This window comes from Mauremys reevesii, linkage group 11 (assembly GCF_016161935.1).
Source record: "Mauremys reevesii isolate NIE-2019 linkage group 11, ASM1616193v1, whole genome shotgun sequence".
NCBI classification, from domain to species: domain Eukaryota; kingdom Metazoa; phylum Chordata; order Testudines; family Geoemydidae; genus Mauremys; species Mauremys reevesii.
This window is the reverse complement of record NC_052633.1, coordinates 42,888,895-42,905,411: the sequence shown is the minus strand read 5'-3', so window position 1 is coordinate 42,905,411 and position 16,517 is coordinate 42,888,895. Positions and strand designations below refer to the sequence as shown.

At 41.8% G+C, this 16,517-nt stretch overlaps 1 protein-coding gene across 3 annotated transcripts in view; it reads left to right on the top strand.

Moving 5' to 3' along the window:
• CSRNP3 (cysteine and serine rich nuclear protein 3) overlaps positions 1–16,517 on the top strand; it is a 146,179-nt gene that overhangs the window by 15,462 nt on the left and 114,200 nt on the right. Inside the window, exon 2 of one of the 3 annotated variants that reach the window (XM_039495650.1) lies at positions 16,028–16,238. The exons of the other annotated variants lie outside the window; for them this stretch is intronic. The gene's annotated coding sequence lies outside the window, so the exon portion shown is untranslated. The remainder of the gene's footprint in view (positions 1–16,027; positions 16,239–16,517) is intronic. 3 annotated transcript variants of the gene reach the window in all.

Here is a 16,517-nt window from a genome sequence, read left to right as displayed (position 1 = left end):
AATTAATTTGAAAACTGGACACCATTAAATTAGGCTTGACAAAAGACTGGGAGTGGATGGGTCATTACACAAAGTTAAAAACTATTTCCCCATGCTAATTTTCCCTCTTACTGTTACACCTTCTTGTCAACTGTTGGAAATGGGCCATCCTGGTTATCACTACAAAAGTTTTTTTTTCTCTCCTGATGATAATAGCCCACCTTAATTGATTACTCTCATTATAGTTAGTATGGCAACACCCATTTTTTCATGTTCTGTGTGTGTGTGTGTGTATATATATATCTTCCTACTGTATTTTCCACTGCATGCATCGGATGAAGTGGGTTTTAGCCCACGAAAGCTTATGCTCAAATAAATTTGTTAGTCTCTGAGGTGCCCACATGGCTACCACTCTGAAACCAATTTACATTCTGTGTGCAGTCCCATTGAAGCTAATGCATTGGATGAAGAGTAGGCACAGATTTGAGCCCCGTATTTATATTACACTTCTCATGGGGCCTGAAGATTAACCTTTAAACAAATCCAGTGTTATATTTTGAATCGCAATTTATCTTTACATCCTGGTGCAGTTTACTATTAATTTAGAATGCTTTATAATCTCTATGTATCATCCTCAATATCAGAGATTCAAGAAAACTGAAAGTGTGAAAATTAGAATTTTAAACATGTGGGTTTCAGGCTTACGAAGATAACTAGCTGATAACATCTGGCAGTTTATTGCATATCCAGGGACACAGAATATGTTAGCATGTTTGTTGACTCAGGGTTTTGTGCTGGGGACTTCAACAGAGTGCAGGAGGTGAGATCCTTTACCCAAAGTTGTAGAGTGCCAGTAGCCTATAGGAGAAGAAGGATTGCCAATAGCTAAGGCTACAATTTTGTCATGAACATTTTTAGTAAAAGTCATGGACAGGTCATGGGCAATTAACAAAAATTCACAGAAGCTGTGACTTGTCTCTGACTTTCGCTAAAAATGTCTGTGACAAAACGGGGAGAGAGGAGGGTCCAGCGCCCTGCCCTGCTGTGGCTGGGAGCTGCAGCCCCTGCCCAGTGGCTGGGAGCTGGGAGGGACCCCCACTTGCAGAGGCTAGGGAGCTGCGGGGGATCTCCCTGCATCTGCGGCAGTTGGGGAGCTGCCGGGAGATGCCTCGCCTGCTTTCTGTGGCCCTGGTGTCTGGGGAGCTGCTGGGGGATCCCTCCACCACCGGCGGCAGCAAGAGTACTCCCGGCAGCTCCCAGTGACTGTGGGCTGAAGTCACAGGTGACATTGTAAACAAGAAGCAGGCAGCATTATCTTCTGCAAATGTAAACAAACCTGTTTGAGTGATTGGGTGAACAAAAAGTAGGACTGAGTGGACTTGTAGGCTCTAAAGTTTTACATTGTTTTGTTTTTTAATGCAATTATGTACCAAAACACCCCTACATTTATAAGTTGCACTTTCATGCTAAAGAGATTTCACGACAGTACTTGTATGAGGTGAATTGAAAAATACTACTTCTTTTATCATTTTTACAGAGTAAATATTTGTAATAAAAAATAATGTAAAGTGATCACCGTGCACTTTGTATTCTGTGATGTAACTGATATTGATATATTTGAAATTGTAGAAAAACATCCAAAATATTTAATAAATTTCAATTGGTATTCTATTGTTTAACAGTGTGATTAATTGCAATTAATTTTTTTGAGTAGCAGTGTTTCCATATCTGAAACTTGTCCACTAGATGTCCCTCCATGATCATCCCAGGCTTGTTGCTCTATCTATGAAGTGCACAATTCTTGGAGAAAAGGCACTATACTATACAAGAGGAATCTGAAAGAAAAGCATTGCTACTTCAGTACAGGTCTTGTGAATATAGTATGGATTACAGCTGGCAATATTCAGAGCAAATAATTTACTCCATGTATTTTGCCCTGTAATCTGTGGGGGAAAAAATTGATTTTTATGAAAACATTTGCTGGTCTAAATTGTTCAACAAAGACTGTATCTGAACATGTATCAGCCAATGGGTTGTTCACAATCTATTCAAGTTGGCTATTTGTAATTTGTGCTGTATAACTGATCACATAAAACACAAGATATTGGTTCTGGCCCCTGAATGAATGACTGAACCTTTTATAAATGGGAGGAGAGAAATCAAAGATTTCTGAATGCAACACATCTAGTGTGATTTTTGGCACAAGCATATTAACACAATTATTAGCAAGATTATTACATTCCACAATCATTCTTGCAAATGAAAAATCATCTATGTGAATGTGGAATATGAATAAAAAAGCATCATAAATATAGCTGAAATGTATTGGTTGGTTTTATTTGAGAACATGGCTTGAATACTGTTTTGCAGTATTTGTCTATCAGTAGCATGAAAAAGATTCCATTGTTCATTACAATTTATTTTTAATGGTCAGCTTACTTTGATCTTACCCTAATAAATAATTTAATAATTAATAATTGATTCAAATCAACACATTTAGACCAATTTTGGCTATACTGAGTAACAAACAAGGATTAAAAAAAGTTACATCTCAAGAATAACGAATATGCAACTGTGCAATTTTAACCTAAACGTATTCCTCTTTTCTACCTTGTGTGTATATATACATATGTACAGTGACATACCATTACATTATCTAGCTAATGAAAATGTTACAGCTATGCTATTCAGGTGGTAAATGTGGATAACTGACAAATATAGGTCACTGGCTTTTTTTATATCCTTCAGTTCACACATATGTAGCTTTTTCTAGTGTGCTTCAGTTCAGACTGTTTAGTAAGCAACACAAACACACACACGTACGCACACGCAACCTTTCATTGCTCATATATCCCCTAGTATTTTCTTCTTCAATCTTGACTGCCTGGCATAATAATTAAGGTGACCAGATGTCCCAATTTTATAGGGACAGTCCCGATTTTTGGGTCTTTTTCTTATATAGGCTCCTATTACCCTCCCTCCCCCATCCCAATTTTTCACATTTGCTGTCTGGTCACCCTAATAATAATAAAGAAGTCTTTAAGGTCAGTACTAACCAGTAAAAGTTAATTATTCCATTTATCCAGATAGTCAACATATGTTTGAGAATGTATTATTTGAATTGTGTAGCAAAAATAATGTGATTACTTTGGTGGTGGCCTTCGTTACCTCTCCCATAGTAAGAGTACAGAGAGAGCCTTTCACTGACCATCATTGTTTCTCCCATACCGTTCTATGCTGTTAGATTCTTTTCTGTCTAACCAGTGTTTAAAGACTAAAAAGCAGATTTTTGTCCCCTAATTTCCCCTTGGTTCTACTGTATAATGGGGCTTGTGTGGTACCTCTTCCATCAGAGAAAACAGCTACCTATAGAAACTTCAAGCCTAATTCAGAGATGATACCAAGTTTGATTTAACTCATGCTGAGGGTACAGAAGATATGGGTATGTTTAAAAAAAAAAACATAGGGTACATCTACTCTACAAAACAACAACAAAAAATACCCTTTGGCAGTGAATCTCAGTGCACAGGTCACATGACTCCAGCTCTCAGGGCTGGCACTATGGGACTAAAAATGAAATGCAGCGAGGGGAAAGGGCTCAGAGCCCGAGCTCCAACTTGAGCAGTAACATCTACATTGCTATTGTTACCCCCATAACATAAGTCTTGGGGGCCTGAGTTGACCAGGGCGGTGAGACTTGCCGTTGTGGCTTTAAAAGTGTAAATGTATCCATAGAGGAATGTATACAATTGTAAATTAAAATAGATCACCCTTTATTCCCCCCCTTCTGCTTCTCGACATCTCCCTTATGTTCACTAATATTCGGTATGTCAATGTAAGTAGTTCTGGGTGCCACTGAGTGTTAAGAGAGCACATATCAATCTCTGAATTTATTGCTATATGCCAACTTTAACTAGAAACTGCAACCTAAATTCTGGTCTCAATTACTCATTGACTTTAGTGGAGTTACTATGGTGTAACACAGTAAAATCTGGCTCTGTATTTTTAAAGTTTCTAAATATTGGTGCTGCTTTTTGATGGCGACATCAGGACTTTCCTGCTTTACTCTTCATCAGAGAACAGTCTGAGAGCAGCAGTGGCACTAACTGAGAAGAGGCTTGTTATCATCTTTATTCAACAAGAATAATCTCATCTTTCATTGTCTGACTATTCTTGAAAAAGTTGCTAAACTGACTTTGTTCTCATTCTCCTGTTTCTTGTACATTTTGGCTGCCCACCATGGTACCTTATTGAACTGGATCCTATGAAGTTCAAGTGGCTGTGATGTGGTTTTTTTGTGGCGGTGGGTGTAGTTTGCCATTTTCTGCACACCCAACACCATGAAGAAGATCACTAAAAAGGAAGTTGGAACTATGGAAATCAGTTTGTAACACTGTAGCTGCAATTTATAATTTATTAAAGTAGTTCATTTTTAGCACGGATTCACACTCTTCTCTTCTATTCAGGTTCTTCTACCACACCTATCAGTATAGTCTCTGAATTCCTTCCTGTAAAAGGAAGTAGCCAAATGCATATTGGAATCTGAATCACTTTCTTTGGCCAAATTAAATATCTCATTGGAAGATTTTTCTGTTCCTGAAAGCAAATTGTGCCTTTCATAAGCCTCTTCTTTCACTAAAGACAGGAATGTTTCATGACTTGGGCCTGATCCTTAGAAGTATCTAGGAGAATATCTCCCACTGATTTTGATGGGATTTAGTCATCTAAAATACCTTAGAGTATCCTGACCCTAGCTCAAGCTCTTTCCTAACAAAATACATTATATTTGCAGTTGTTCCTTCTTGCACATTCCAAGCTGTGACCCAGATTATTTCCAATTCCAAGTGGCCCTAGATGGTATTTTAACCAAGAATGAAAATTTTTAGGCAAGCAGAGAGCACGTGCAAGCATTTTTTTTTTTTAATGCACTGCTACATATAATTGCCATCTTGGTCAAACTTGGGATCAGTTGAAACGCTTGATCAAGTTAATTATTTGGGGAGAGCGAAGAAAATATACTGCTTCTTTAAGGGGAGAAAAAAGAGCTGCATCCAACTCTAATCAGTCTTCCAATTACTCACCTATGGGTGACTGAACATTATTATTGGTTTTCTCATGTGCTTAAAAGGCCGCACTTCTCCCTGCATTAACTTTTTTTTCTTTTTTTGTGAAAAGTGGTAAGGTGAAAGGATCTTGAGTTTTAGTTAAATAAGCAATGGCATTCCCTTTGTTAAACCCTGTTCAGGTGAATGGTGTCCTTGTCAAGAAGTCTTCATATCTGGGACTAAAAAAAGCTGTTTTTGTTTGTTTGTTTTTAATTTGGTGTTTTGGACTTGTTTAGCATAAGTTTATTTACTATGAGAAAAATAATGAAATTATTTTGGTCAGGGAATCTCTTCCTGATAGACGGCATAAATTACACCTGGTGACTGATGTGTAAGTAATCTGAATAAATTCCCATGCTAAGAAGCTGGAAGATAGTGTCAGTTAAAGTTGAGGGTGGCTAAGGCTACCATTTAGTCATGGGTATTTTTAGTAAAAGTAATGGACAGGTCACAGGCAATAAACAAAAATTCACAGTTTGTGACCTATCCATGACTTGTACTATAATTATCCCTGACTAAATCTTGCAGGATAGGGGTGCCGCTAGGTGGGACACCCCGGGGGGCCAGCCGCTGCTCCGGCTGCCTTGGGGACAGCTGCTTAGGCCTTTGTGAGTACCTCAGAAACTGGTTGCTCAACATGTTGGCCTGCAGAAAGTGATTGAAATCTTCTTTACATGTTAGAAACAAAAATTGACTTGAAACCTGCAAGTTATGCACAAGCTAGTCTATGTAACCTGGCTCCTCCTACTTTTACCCACCCCCTCTGTTAATACAACCAGTTGCATTGTATCTAATTGGATTGTAAGCTCTTTTTGTAGTCTATGCTGTCAGAAAACCAAGCACACACTTCAAGAATTTGGAGGATGTGAAAGCTGTTCTCCAAGCTAATAACTCATAAACCAGCTCTCCTATTAGTTCTGGCATAGGAACCTACCTTCAGATTACACAAACTAAAAATATTTACTACGTGTGAAGGAAACATTAGGAGAAACTTGAGTCAAGTCTTGAAAATCATGAAATATATGATCAAAACTGGACAGTCTCTCCTTTTTCATCCTTTTCTAAAATACAAGATTACAGCAATACTCAATGAAATAAATGACAATTTTTGAATTAAATATTATTGTACTTAGTAGTGACCAAAATACTATGGTTGGACTTTCCAAAGAGATGGTTAACTGTATGATCACTAACACTTGTACTTATGCAAGATAAATGTGATTTTTAAACAAAATCAGGCAGCTGGGTATAAACTCACTTAACATATTGATATGTGCTCTCTTAACACTCACTTCCTCCAAAACTTTAAAAACATATTTCCAGCACACGCACATAACTCTTTAAACACTACCCATTCACACACCAGACAATAATTTGATATTTGTGACCAGTGTGTTACCAGTTTTTGTATGACATCTTTGTGACGCTGGCAGACGCTTATGCCAAAGCCCCAGGTGTAAGTGAACACTGACAAATACAAATAACCTGTGTGTTAGTATTGTTATGATAAATATTAGAGTTGTAAGAATGTGTTTGGGGTTGTAATGGGGTCAGACCAGATGGCTACAGGACAGTAGTGAAAGGCAGGTGTATTAGCCTCAGGATAAGCAGGTCTCTTTTCCCTTGGTAACTGAACAGAGGTTACTCCAGGTTAATTAGGACACTTGGGGCCAGTCAAGGGGTCTGCCAGAACCTGTGAAGAGCCCCTCTTCCAGCTAGATAGGGGTGCACGATAGGAGCTGTGGGAGGAAGGCATGCTACTTGGAAGCAGGTTGGAGCAGACACTGACAAGCACCAGGAGGGAAACACCACAGGTACAGAGAGCAAAGGTCAGGGGAAACTCTGCCCAACAGGGTGAACAGCCCTTTCAGGCCCCAGAGGTCTAAGGGAAGAGACTCTGCCAGAGGGGAGAGACTGAACTGCGTGTCTGGTCTGCCGCCACCACACCCAGAGGGGCTACCGGAGACTAAGAGGCTCCCCCGCAACATCAAGCAGGTTGGGAGGACCCCTGCTTAGTCAAGGTATGGACAGTAACCTCAGGGGTGTGGGGAAATTTTGAGGGAGAGAGGAATACTCTGGCCTGCCGCTAAGCAGAAGCGTGGAACCCGCAGAGGCGAAGAAGGAGCTCTGTCATAGTGTCAGGACCTTAACAGTGTAGGATGCTACATGTATTGATCTCACTTATAACCTCTGTCGCCGAGGGTATAAAGTTATATTGAGTGTTTGCACTGAGAACCTTCGTAATTGTATAACTCATCAAACAGGAAAAGCTGTATTAATTAAGGTAAAGTGCTCCTCCTGCACACAAGATGGCTCACTGAAGACATGAGGCATTGTGTAGCATCAAAGGACAGGGACCTTGTAGATTGCATTCCTCTCTCTCTCCCTAACTGGGAGACCTGCACATGAACTCATCCCATCATCTTGGAATTCTGGGGTGAAGTGGATAAAAATGCCTGACAGGAAAAAGCTGACATATTTATGCCATCTGGTCTCTTAGGGGCAAAGATTCCTAAACATAAGGAAGATATCTCCATGCTGTTTGGCATGGATCAGCGCTAAAAGGACATATCAAGCTGCTTATATTGTCTTTTTAAAACTAAGACTAACTCATTTGTGTGTGTATTGTTTTGTTTTTAACCTTGTAAGTAATGCTTATTTCTTATCTTAGTTAATAAATCTTTAGTTACTTTATTACAGGATTGGCTACAGGCATTGTCTTTGGTTTGAGATCTGAGTACAAATTACCTAGGGTAGGTGGTCTTTTGGGCCTGGGAATAACCTGATTATTGGTTACTTTACATAAAAAAAAAATCTATCACATAATTCAGCTTGCCTGGGTACCAAGATGGACTGGACTGTCTGTGACTCCATGCTAAGTATTTTAGGAATTCACACTTTTTACTGGGTTGGTGATGTCTAATTTAGACAATACAGTCTGTTTGGAGTTTCTGCCCTGCTTTTTGCCAGTGTGCCTGAGGTCGGCACTCAGTCATGAAGAACTCTAGACAGTATGACAAGCTTACAAGGTGTGGTTTGGCTAAATATTCTGATAATTGTGTGTTGAGTGTGACTTTTGCCAGTTGGCAAAGAGAGTCAGGGTCACAGTGTAGTTCTTCAGGACATGAGTGTATGTGCCAAAGCAGCTTAAATCTAAAATACTTAAGTGCTCGTGAGTGGGAGAAAGATAGATGTGAAACAGGAGAGAAGTAAGTCAGTCAGGAGAAGAAAAATAGATTTGTGAGTCAGCCTAACTATGGCAGTTGAAGATTTGTGAGTCAGTGAGGTTGAGTCACCTTATGATAATTATAATGAAGAACAGGAAAGGGCCAAGGATAGAGCCCTGGGGGAGAGGACTGGAATGATCAACTTTAGTAAAGGTAGCAGAGAGATCAAAGGATGAGGAAAGAGAAGATTCTGTAGGACTTGGCCCAAAAGGGGTCATCTCTAATTTTAGCTATACACATTCACTCTGTTAACGTTTTAGAATTTTAACCAATCATTTGTATTTTATTAAAACATGCTAGGCAAACCTACCTTAAAAAGGTGAACTATGAGCATTTAAGCAAGCATTAATTGTCTCTGATTTCCCAACATCTCTTTGGACCCTTGATGAGTTTCTCCAGTTTTAGCATCAGCACATCACAGAAACTAATCTGCAAGATTCTCTACCTCTCAGGTAGCTGTAAGATGCTCAACACCTTGATATCTGCAGTACCTTATCACTTACATTATATGGAGTGATAGAACTCTAGAGTCATAAACCTAGATACAAGATATCTAGAGTGAAACATGACACAGATGTTAGACCAAGACATTTTTGTAATGAACCAAGTAAAACAAGTCAGGTTCCATCTGTCTGCTTCATTATGGCTGCTGCTGTCAGCTGTAAGGCTGCATGGCACTGCCTTCAGCTATAGGACATTCTGGCAGCCTCTATCTAGCATATGCCTCATTAAAGCTGTACTGGGTCTGTTTCTCCATTTTCCACTATCTTGCATCTACATGTTCATTTAGGAAATCATATCCATTATACATCTTCTGTTGAATCTTCTCTGGCCTAAATAACAATATTTTAAGAAAATATTTTAAAGGGTGTTTAGTGGAGAAGGTTAAGTACTGAATAGTGGGAGAAATAGATGGAGCAATAAGAAGATCCCAAATGTGTTCACTAGCCATTGGGGACAAGGTAGGGTCTGAACGAAAGCCTGTCACCAAAAAAAGATAATTTTCCCAATCCCAGTGCATTTGTGTGATTAGTCAAAGAATAGTTCTACGGGCCTGGAAAGTGTGTTTAGATATTTTGCTAATGCTATCTATGGAAGCCAATGGTCTTTGGTTCAAGTGCATTCCATAGATCAAAAAGGCATTTACCAAATTTAAAGGGCCTCAATTAATTTTATTTTTAACCTACAGATACAGTACAAAGATTTTCTTGCGTACTTTTTGAATGTTGCTAAGGGACTTTCAAGAAGCTACCATGTGGAGTTCATACTGCCACACAAACTGTGGACTTTTGGGGATCTTTACATGTATACTCCTAATGCAGTTTGGGATTATATGTGAAGCCCGGCCTTGTTTAACACTAATCATCTGTTAGGGTTTGTTTGCTTTTTATTTGAAAATATTTACTCTGTTTTGGAGCACTGTTTGTCTGGGTCTTTTATGGCACTTAAATGGCATTGTTTTGTTTTGCCTCAGGTAATACTTTTTATATGAAGGAATCTTTGATTTCTTTGATTCCTGTCCATCAGCTCAGCAGCGACATTAGGGCCAGACATTAGGGCCAAACGAATTTCTGTCTGTGCCAGCTTCACAGCTTTGTTCATCTCCCAATCCTTTTGTTCGATGTCATTCTTCACCAGGTCTATCCAGCACATCCTCTGTCTTCCTCTATTTCTGTTTTCTTGCACTCTGGCATGTATTTCCATATATGGTATTCTTTCTGGATCCATTCTTGACATGTGTCTAAACCATCACAGTAATCTTCTATGGATCGTCTGTTATAGCATTATTTCTTGCCCTAACTGCGTTTTTTGTCATTGCATTGTTTATTTTCTGCAGTCTAGAAACTCTCAGTATTCCCCTCAGCTGGTTCATTTCTGCAGTCAATAGCTTTCATTTGTCAGCTTTCCTCATACTCCAGCATTCTGACACGTACAGAAGGATTGGCACAGTTATCTCATATATATGCCAATGTTCATTTTTATCAATTTTTTTTTTGCCTTTCAGATCTTAGAATTTTCCAAATGCAGTGGAAGTTAGTCCAATTCTTCTTATGTCCTCGTCACAATTTCCATTCTTAGATATTACAGTAACTCCTTGCTTAATGTTGTAGTTATGTTCCTGAAAAATGCTACTTTTTTTGGTATGAGTAAGCCATCACACATGGCTGTTCAACAGAATTAATCTTGCAGGCAGCCTCTAGGGGCACGCGGGGTTCTGCTTCTTCTACATTCATTTCAATGCTTTCAAACTGCTGAGCCCTCTTTCCCACAGCTAGCAATGCCTGTTGGGTTTGCCATATAAAAGGAGGGCTTGCGGGCTCTCTGGGATGATCACTGCACACAACAACCCCCTCCCCCCACACACCCACCCACCACGTGGCTCCGATCAGGCTCAGAGCAGGGATGAGCCATTTACTCTAAACGCAAACAACCCAGCGCGGCTGGGTTCTCCCCACCCCACTGCGTGGCTCCGATCAGGCTCCCACTCACCAGAAGTACCTTCTCCAGGGTCATGGAATAGGAACCCACCTTGGGAGTGAGGGGAGGCTATTAGATCCAGCGTTAAGATTAGTTCCTGGTTAGGGGGGGAAACAGATTCCCCTCTTGCCGCCTGTGCACTGTCCTCCTCCTCCTCTTCATCCTCCAATATCTCTTCCTCCTTGCTCTGTGCAACTCCCCCCTTGCAGGTGTCCACAGACAGTGGTGGGGTAGTGGTGGCATCACCCCCCATAATTGCATGGAGCTCACAGTAAAAGCGGAATGTATGGGGCTGTGATCCAGAGCACCTGTTTGTCTCCCTGGCTTTTTGGTACGGTTGCCTGAGCTCCTTGATTTTTGTACGATACTGCTCTGTGTCCCTGGAGTAGCCTCTTTCCGTCATGGCCCTGGAGACTTTAGCGTAGGTATTTGCGTTCCTTTTTTTGGAACATAGTTCTGCCATAACAGACTCATGTCCCCAGCATGCGATGAGATCCAGTACCTCCCGTTCGGACCATGCTGGTGCTTATCTGCGAATCCGGGACTGCGTGATCTCCTGTAATGGTGGACTCTGCATGGTCACCTGTGATGGTGGACTGTGCTGATGGTCACCTGTGCTGCTGGTGACCGAACAGGAAATGAAATTCAAAAGTTCTCGGGGCTTTTCCTAGCCACCTGGCTAGTGCATTGGAGTTGAGAATGTTGACCAGAGCGGTCACAAGGGAGCATCCTGGGATAGCTCCCGGAGGCCAATAATGTTGATTTGCGTCCACAATACCTTTAACCCGGGATTGCGATCTCGATTTAAGTGCTATTCCACTTGCTGAGATGGAGTACAGAAATCAAATTAAAGAGCCCTTTAAATCGAAAAAACCCGTTTGGTCATGTGGACGGAATAATTTTTTTCCGAAATAACTCGGCTAATTCCGAAATAACAGACTAGTGTAGACCAGGCCTTATATAGGGCCAGCTGAGGCCTGATTGGGGCGTGGCCGAGCTGCAGCTGCTTCCCCAATCAGCCTAATAGCTGCTTTCCCTGCCAGAGTCCTCTCCCAGGGCTGTTTTAAGCCCTTCAGGGCAGGAGCAAGGTAACCACCCCTCTAAAAGCAGAAATCTTTACCAGGACAATATTTCACTTTCTTTCAAGCAATGTAAGTCCAAATATAACTTATTTACATTGTTGTTGCTGCTGTTTTTATTACAGAGCACCTAAAGATACCAGCCAGGTTGGATCACCATTGTACAAGGTGCAGTCCAGACACAAAGTGCTGCATGGGCTCTGCCTCAAAGAGCTTACAGAACTAAATACAAGATGGAATAGGTGGGGGAAACAAATGTAGCAGGGGACCTGTGGAACTAATGAAGTTTATTTTCTGAGTGTACTTCTTTGTTAACTCCATTGGCTAATATTGTAACATAAGCCAAACAAATGAAAAAATTGTTTAGGCTTGAAATTTCTCTAAAATACTGGATATTTTATAGGAAAGATGCCTCTGTCTCATGTAAATGTGCATACATGCACACTCAGTTAAAGCTTAACCAGCAAAGTTTGTTATATGTCTGAGAAGTTCCATGAGTTTAATCAGAACATATCTAATTGTAAATGAGGAGACAAAATAAGCGGAGACAGTTTCTTGGTTACCTGCTAATGAGTAAGGCTGCTTATTTGTCATGGAAGTAATGGATTCCATGACTTTCCGTGACCTCTTCATGTGACTTCTGCAGCAGCTGGTGCAGCTGGCTCCCCAGAAGCAGCTGGCATGTCCCTGCAGCTCCTAGGCAGAGGGGCCAGGGGGCTCCACACGCTGTCCATGCTCACAGGCACCGTCCCCGTAGCTCCCATTGGCTGTGGTTCCCACTCAATGGGAGTTGTGAAGCCGGAGCTCATAGCAGGGGCAGCGTGGGGAGCCCCTCTGGCCTTGCCCCCCCCCCAAGGAGCTGCAGGGACACACGGAGCCAGAGAGGGAGCCTGCCAGCCTCCCCCCACCCACCCCCAGCATCATCAGGGGTCCTGTGCTGCATGTTGCCGCCCATCCTCTCCACTCCTGTAAGGGTCCCTGGCCGCATGCTGCTGCCTGCCTCCTCCCCAACACCAGTGGACGTTTGGGGCCTCGTACCGCCACCTGCCTCCTCCCACCCCAGCACCTGCAGCTCCACCAAAACGGCCCCCCTACAGCACCTGCGGCCCCCCCGGCCCAAGTTTTATTTAGGAGTATAGTAAAAGTCATGGACAGGTCATGGGCTGTGAATTTTTGTTTACTGCCCATGACCTGTCCATGACTTTTTTACTTAAAATACCCGTGACTAAAGCATAGCCTTAGTCATGAGTCAAAGCTATTTGAAGAAAATGCTATTTGACCGGTCCCTTGGTATAGAAATGTCAAAAGTTTAACTCTTACATTTTATTCTATGATCTTCGTTATTAAGATGCTCTGTTAAGCAGTGTTCTGTTTTGATCATTTATTTGTTTCGTAGTAGGGTCTATCTACACTGGCAAAAAGGTGTGTGTTTCAATCAAGTAAGTTTAACTCGGTTGAAAACCTTCCTTACTGCTCATGTAGGCATTTACAAGCTTTTATGATATTTTTGTGTGTTATAACCCAGGCTACAACATGACCAGCTCAAATAATTTTGGACATAAAACTGTGACTTAACAGGCAATAATGAGAGATTTTCACTCAAATTAAGCTAACTCAGTTAAAAAATACACTTTTTTTTGGCCTTTGTAGACAAAACCTTAATGATCATGTACATAATCCACTGACAGTTAACGGTAATAAAGCTGATCAGCTGACTTCTCACAACAGCTAAAACCCCCCCACTGCTTTATGATCAAAGAATGATGATTCCCATGACCTCATTTTATGGTTAAAAATCAATAATTTACTGGAAAGCATAGCTGCTTTTGTTTAGAGGTACTCATGGTTTACTTTTCATGTGGGATGCATATTTGACAACTTGTAAACAGAAAATATTCTAAAATTCAGCTGGCTGTTCAACATTTTTTTTTTTTAAGGGGAAATCTTTTGACTAGAAGGGCCTGAATGGAGCAGTGCTCTTTAGCTTTAAGGGCTTGACTACAAGGGGACATCCAGACAAACTAATCCAAATTAACTAGAAGTGTGAATTTGAAGTGGATTAGTTAAATGACATAAACCCCTCTGTGAACACCCTTATCCAGAATTAAAGTAGCCTCAATTTGGTTTAGTTTAATTCACTTGCAGAATGAATTGAGCCAAACTCAATTAAAGCCATTTAATTTCTGATTAACAGTGTTCACACAGGGATTTAATGGTATTACATATTTAATTAATGCACTTTAAAAGTTATTAACCTTTCCTGACTGTCCCTGTGTAGACAAGCTCTAAAGCCAGGTCTGTGCTAAAAAGGAAGGTTGACCCAGTTACATCGCTTAGTTGTGTGAAAATTCCGGATCCCTGAGTGAGGTAGTTTAAATCAACCTAATCCCTGGTGTAGACCACACTAGGATAATATAATGGAAGAATTCTTATGTTGACCTAGGTATTGGTTCTCGAGGAGGTGGATTAACTACAGGGATGTAGTATAGTGAGTGGCTACTCTGAAGCGCTAGAGCTTTAGAAGTTTAAGTGTAGATATAGCCTAACGCCTGGTCTACAGGACGTGGATAGGTCGATGCTAGGCAGCTTACGCCAACCTCGTTGAGATGTGTCTTCACTTAAATTTGACTCTCGATGAGGTAAGTGCTCTGCTACACTGACTTAATAACACCACCTCCGTGAGCAGTGTAGAGTCTCAGTCTATGTAGATACGTCAACACAGTATGTATGTAGATACTGTGTTACTTATATCAACCATTACTGGTCTCCTGCAGCTATTCCACAATGCCCTACGCTGACCACTCTAGTCACCATTGTGAACTCTGCTGCCCGGGGGTCAGGTAAACCGGAAGCATCCCTCCATCCCACTTTAAATCCCTGTGAATTTTTAAAGTCCTTTTTCTTGATTTCCTGGCTTGGCAAGAACACCTAGCAGCTCTCCATTGTTGAATGCAACTTCCCAGCTGACCAAGCCAGCTACATGCTCCAGATGCACTCCTGCCATGAGTAGACAGGAGATATTGGATGTCTTGGGCCTGTGGGGAACAGGCTGTGCAGGCACAACTCTGAACCAACCGTAGAAATGTGGGCATGTGGCAGATTGCTTGGGGGATGCAGAAGAATGGCTATGACAAGCATCAGTAGCAGTGCTGCATGAAAGCAAAGATGCTGCAGAAGGCCAGGGAGCCATCAATTGATCTGGTGCCGAGCCACAGACCTGCTGCTTTTACAAAAAGCTGTGTGCTATCCTCAGTGGAGACTCTACCTCCATCCTAAACAGCATTGTGGATACTTCCAAGAAGACCAACTCTCAGGCCCCTGGCATGAATAGCGAGGAAGAGAAGGAGAAGTATGAGAGACAGGCAATTGGGTCTGCACAGTGAGCCAAGACCTGTTTTTTGACTTCACTGCAGGCCAGCCAGTCCCCAGTCGAGCATGAGCAAGCCCAATGCAGAGGAAGGAACCTCAGGTAAGTATGCAGTTTACTTTGAAATTACAGGAATGGAGCACCTCCAAAGTAGCCAACATATCTTTTGATTTACTCATTTTTCTACTTGTGCTAGAAGAGGTAGCAACGTTGCCTCTCTTGGTTGGTTGGTCCACTATCTGCTTTTCATTCCCATCTAGAATTAGGCAGTAGGGACCACGTGGAGCAGTTTGTTTATGTGCACCACGATGTCCCATGAATCTTCCGGAGAGATCGTAATGAAACTTACATGTGAGTACTCTCCAATCCTCTGCTGAAGGTTCTTGCAGAGGGCTGCCTTATTTCTTCCACTGCAATAGGACGCTTTCCCACACCACTTGGTGATAACTTCAGCAGCACCATTGCAGTACACAGTTTAGCAGCATATGGGCCAGGCAGCATCAGGAGTGACATATCAGCTAAAATCACCACTGCCAGTGGAAAAGGATGCCAATATGCAGTTTCATTGCCCTAAACAAATAGAATAATGAAACTGAGCTATTCCTTCCTCATTTCCCCAATGCCCGGAGAGCCATACTCACTAAGGCTGGTGCTGTGCTCAATCCCTGAGTCCGGAAGTGAGAATATAGTGCTTACAACTTTTGGGGAGCACAGGGAGTGAGTTCTGCATCTTAAGTTTCTATTTCCATTGTGAATATGCTGACCATGGTTGTTCTTGTGTTGTATCTGCAGCTGCTGCCATTGTGGGCTTCAGGGTCTCCCCATTCACACTTGTGGAATGCCTGAGCCAAATAAGGAGGAGAAAGAAGAGAACTTGATTACATGTTCGAGAAGACCCTGCAAGCCAATGCTGCATCAGAGAACAAGCACAGGTCCTGGAGGATCACCCATAGGAGACAGCCTGGAGAAGGGTAGAGTGGAGAGGAGAAAGGCACAGAAAAAGGTGATGGATGTACAGCAGCACATGCTTGTGCTTCTCAGGCAGCAAATGAAGATGTTGCAGGCTCTGGTGGACCTGCAGGTTCAACAATCCCATAGTTGCCACCCTCTGCAGCCCATTGAGAACTTGATACTGGGAACTCCCTATACATCCGCCCCCAAACATACCGCTTAGCATCAGGGGTCAGTGCCAGTACTCTTACCACTCCACACCAGGCAACATTAAAGACAATCACAGCTTCACATACACTAACATGAGAGAGGCCGTACCGGGTCAGACCAA